A 5,182-nucleotide genomic window follows, 5' to 3' on the forward strand; every position below is an offset into this window, starting at 1 on the left:
CCCCCCCCCCCAAGATGGGGGAGGAAGACTTGGATGGGGTACAGGAGCTCCCAGTGGGAAGGGTTTGGGGATTCATTTGTGCCCTCGCTTGCCCCACCCCCTATTCTCCCTTTTGAGAATAGCAACAACAGCCCCGAGAAAGGTGGGCGGGTGGCTGAGGTCTGGACGCTCTGGAAACAGATCCTTAAGCCTCTCTGAGAAAAGGGGCTCCGGGGCGTCGCTGCGGAAGGTGGGAGAGAGGGCTAAGGTACCGCGGACACACCCCCTTTTACTCTGCAGGACTGCGAGGCCTGGGATACTCCGGAAAGCCAGTCTGGGTGAGCCTTTTCCGTGATGGAACGTTGTCATCAGTCAGGGTTCTAGCAGTTTGTTTTAAAAGCGCACGTGTTTTGAGTTCAGGGGATAGCAAGGGGGAAAATCTGACTTTGAATATATGCTATTAAATAGAAAGGGCAAGATAGAGGGCAGGTAAACTTGGTAATTATGAAATAAAAAGCCTACGTCCATACCGTAGCAGTATCTCTACAATAGACTCTATTTAGTACAGATACTAATATCTTTGCAAAAGTATATAAATGCATCCAAGAAAAAAACCCCGAATATCCCTGTCTTCCCTCTCCTTTTGAGACTTCTGATCCCGTGCTTCCTGCCCACCAACTTTAGGAAAAGGAGAGTGACGATGCTACTATGAACAATGTGGAAATCTCTAATTGTTGATATCGTGCACCAAAAAGCTTTGGAATTACATGCCTATAACCAAATCTTGTAGAATTCTGTACAGGAGTAGACACCCTGTTTTAAACTTTTGGTATGGTTTGTAATCTTCAGATTTGTTTGTAATGTTTTGTACAGGTATCAAAATGAAGTTGTAAATCATGTCTGCTTAAGTACTGAATCTATTTTCAGCATTAAACTTGTTGATTCTTTAATGAGTTAATTGAGGGCCCCTGCTTTCATTAGATGGAATTGCTAGGTGCAGGTTTGTTTTCTTTCCTTTAGTGTTTGAAGATGTAGCAGTTTATAGAAAACCAATCAGTTTGAGTAGGAAGTTGGAGTAGTTTTGTCAGGGAGCGAAATTGGGGGTGAGCCAGGGAATAATAATTCAGAAGCAAGCACATCATTTCTGTGTTGGGAAAGAGGTGTGTTCCTTGGATTGTACTCTCAATTTTGCAAGAATTTTTTAGAAATTGTCAAATATATGTATAGATATGTTCTTTATACAATTTTATGAAAACCTCTCAGAACAATTTAAAATAGTACACTCCATTGGCCTATTTGGAGTGTGGGATTGGGAGTTAGGATCTTGGGGTCCTAGGCCCAGTTCTGTGTGGTTAACTTCCTAGGGGTCTTTTTAACTTCTCTGGGCCTTATGTGTGACAATGATACCTTTTCGTTGTACTGTCGGGTTTTCAAAGTGCTTTTGCCTAGTTCAGTATGTGAAATAGTAAGGTTGGACTACTAGATAGCTTCCAAGGCCTTTTTTAGTGCTGGCGTTTTGAAACTCTGGATAACTTTTCAAGGCCTCAAGAAAATGAGTGTCCTCTGAGTTAGGTTAATTCTGGGACCTCTGAACTAGATTGCCACTAATCAAAACTTTTAAAATGTAGGCAAATCAATAAGTCTTTAGAAATTGAACTACCTAGTGTACCCACTCTGAGTATCTAAGGAGAAATCTCTAATAGGTAAATATTTGTCTTTGGCTGGGTAATGCTGTTTGGGAGAAGAAAACTTTGAGTTAAAACTTCCGTACTGTAGAACACATGGTTTTGTAATGGCAAGGCAGTGAAACAGTTGTTGTCATTTCAATTACATTTCATTGGATTAGCTCCTTCCTGAGTTTGTTTTACCATTTATATTAAAGCCAGTATTAAGAATGGAATAGCATTAGGTGGAGTCCATGCCGAAGAATACTGAGCTGTGTAAAGTAGCTCTAAAATGGGATTCTGCGGTACTACTGATAAGCTGGTTGATATTGTTTGCTATTTTGCTGGGGTAAAAGATACCAAGACCTATGAATCATGTGAATTGGGAATAAAAGAAAGTGGCCATGGGCTTACTTTAGTCTTTGGCACCATACCTCTTGTCTGTAGTGTCCCGGTAACCTGAAGTTTTAGGTCAGAGGGTTCTCTTCTGTTGTGCAGGTGGTGGTTTTGTTGCAGAATAGGTCTCTGTTAGGTTATTTGTTAAAATGCAAATAGAAGATGAAGGATGAAGTGTCAGTGTAATTTTATACCGTCAGCCCTTATGGTGTTCTCACTTTGTAGAAACTTAAACAAATAGAGGAAATACGTCTTAGTTGTTAAAGCATGTACAGAGTACGTTTCTTTTTTTTTTTTTTTTTTTTTTTTAAGATTTTATTTTTATTTATGTGACAGAGAGACAGCCAGCGAGAGAGGGAACAGAGCAGGTGAGTGAGAGAGGAAGAAGCAGGCTCCTAGCAGAGGAGCCCGATGTGGGACTCGATCCCGGAACACCGGGATCACGCCCTGAGCCGAAGGCAGACGCTTTAACGACTGCGCTACCCAGGCGCCCCAGAGTACGTTTCTATCTTTCAAAGTTGGTCCAAGTCTGACTTCCAATTACTCTTTCATATTGGTTGCATTGCTTTATTTTTAAATCTTGCAGTAATGTTTCCTGTGAATTTCTAGGAAGGTGTACTGGCTCATTACCTTGCAAGGGCTAATTAAACTATTACTACGATTTACTTACATCATAAGAGATGCAGCTGTTGGCAGATGTGGATTTTTTTTATTAATAGGGTCCATGGTACTCAACAAATTTAGATCTTTAGGTGAATCCAAGCTGATTGGAAAGGGTTTTGACATTGTAAACATGCCTTATTGGCCCAAGAGTAGGTTTTATTTAAAAATATTTTAGTGTATACCAAATAAGATATGAACTGTTTCCACTCTTCTCTCCCTCCACCCCAACCCCAGAAGCAACTTCTTTAATGGTTGCCATTTTTAGGTTGGTTTCTTTCTTTTCCTTCCTTCCTTCCTTCCTTCCTTCCTTCTTTAATCATCTTTATAATGGGATAGAAAATTTCATTTAGCAGTGCCTCTGTTACTGGATTAAGTTCTTCCTGGTTACCGCCTTCTCAGCATGTTTAGGACATGTAGCACCTTGGATTTTGTTTCCCTTACCGCGTGTCCTGAAAATGATGGTGTAGCTTAGGCTATAGTTCTTGGGCAGATACTTTTGCCACATGGTGTGCAATGAGTGCAGTGTATATGAGTATTTATCAAATTAAAGAATATGATCTGGAGTATTTCCAGGGCCTTCTAACAGAATCTCACTTCTTTCACATCTTTCAGAAATAGGCACCAGAGTCGTCTATCTAAAGTGAACATCTGGCCACTTTATTCCTCTGCTTAGAACTTCTCAAAAGCTTCCTCCCCATAAACCTGTAGAATCACCTAGGAAATTTGTTAAAATGAGGGTGCCTGAACCTTAGCACCCCAAGATTCTGATTCAGTTTGTGGAGACTTCAGTCTCTGCCTTTCTGAACCATACCCTTAAGTTTGCTAGCTCTGTCCAGGGATCTGCATTTTTTTTAATGTTTTTTTTATTATGTTAGTCACCATACAGTACATCCCTGGTTTCTGATGCGAAGTTCGATGATTCATTAGTTGCGTATAACACCCAGTGCACCATGCAATACGTGCCCTCCTTACTACCCATCACCAGTCTATCCCATTTCCCCACCCCCTCCCCTCTGAGGCCCTCAGTTTGTTTCTCAGAGTCCATAGTCTCTCATGCTTCATTCCCCCTTCTGATTACCCCCCCTTTCTTTATCCCTTTCTTCCCCTACCGATCTTCCTAGTTCTTATGTTCCATAGATGAGAGAAATCATATGATAATTGTCTTTTTCTGCTTGACTTATTTCACTTAGCATTATCTCCTCCAGTGCCGCCAATGTTGTAGCAAATGTTGAGAACTCGTTCTTTCTGATAGCTGAGTAATATTCCATTGTATATATGGACCACAGCTTCTTAATCCAGTCATCTGTTGAAGGGCATCTTGGTTCCTTCCACGATTTAGCTATTGTGGACACTGCTGCTATGAACATTGGGGTGCATATGGCCCTTCTCTTCACTACGTCTGTATCTTTGGGGTAAACACCCAGTAGCGCAATGGCTGGGTCATAGGGTAGCTCAATGTTTAACTTTTTAAGGGACCTCCACACGGTTTTCCAGAGTGGGATCTGCATTTTTAACCAGCTCTCCAGGTTGGAAGTGGTCCCCAGATCACACTTTGAGTGTGATACAGCAGTGTATGGGAACCATCATGATCCTTACTTAGTATGCCAAACAAGGCCCTTCATGAACTGGCTCCTGTTTACCCCTTGAACTTCATTTCTGATCAATTTTTGTCTTGTGTTTCATTTTCCATTAATTTCAAACTGCTTTTATTTTCATTAGGTTGTGTGCTGATATAATTTTATTTACTTATGGATCAGTAGTGCATTAAAATGGTTCAAAATGTAAAAGATACAGAAGGGTGTACAATGAAAAATCTTTCTTTTATTCTTGTCACTGGGCACACAGTTTTTGTCCCTGGAAGTAGCCAGTGTTATCAGTTTCTTGTTTTTCCTTCCAGAAATAATCTATACATACAATCAGCACAGTGAAATATTTTTCTTTGTCCCATCCCTTTTTACTTAGTGATAACATACTATTTAAGCTGTTCTGCAGCTTATTCTTACTTAAAATAGTATGTGTAGTATTCTATTGTGTGCATGTCTTAATTTATGAAAATATATTCTGTAATGAATAACATTTATGTTAATTTATTTGCGTGTGACTCAAGCTTGAGGATAAATACCTAAAGGTAGAATTGCTGAGTCAAAAGGCATGTGCATTTGAATTTTTATTATTTTTTTTTTATTTTTTATTTTTTTAAGATTTTATTTATTTATTTGACAGAGATAGAGACAGCCAGCGAGAGAGGGAGCACAAGCAGGGGGAGTGGGAGAGGAAGAAGCAGGCTCCCAGCGGAGGAGCCCGATGTGGGGCTTGATCCCAGAACGCCGGGATCACGCCCTGAGCCGAAGGCAGACGCTTAACCGCTGTGCCACCCAGGCGCCCCGGGAATTTTTAATAGGTATTACCAAATTGCTTCCCTTAGAGGCTGTACCAACGTATACCTTCACCACAGTGGGTGAAAGGTGTCCCCCCCCCCC

General features: G+C 40.9%; 1 protein-coding gene across 3 annotated transcripts in view; it reads left to right on the forward strand.

The window, feature by feature from the left end:
* The window catches only part of NADK2 (NAD kinase 2, mitochondrial), a 42,385-nt gene that overhangs the window by 588 nt on the left and 36,615 nt on the right, over positions 1–5,182 (forward strand). The window contains exon 1 of one of the 3 annotated variants that reach the window (XM_008692635.2): positions 206–317. The exons of the other annotated variants lie outside the window; for them this stretch is intronic. The gene's annotated coding sequence lies outside the window, so the exon portion shown is untranslated. Of the gene's footprint in view, positions 1–205; positions 318–5,182 lie in introns of those variants that run through there. 3 annotated transcript variants of the gene reach the window in all.

The sequence above is a fragment of the Ursus maritimus genome, unplaced genomic scaffold (assembly GCF_017311325.1).
Source record: "Ursus maritimus isolate PB19 unplaced genomic scaffold, ASM1731132v1 scaffold_15, whole genome shotgun sequence".
In the NCBI taxonomy this organism is placed as follows: Eukaryota; Metazoa; Chordata; class Mammalia; order Carnivora; family Ursidae; genus Ursus; species Ursus maritimus.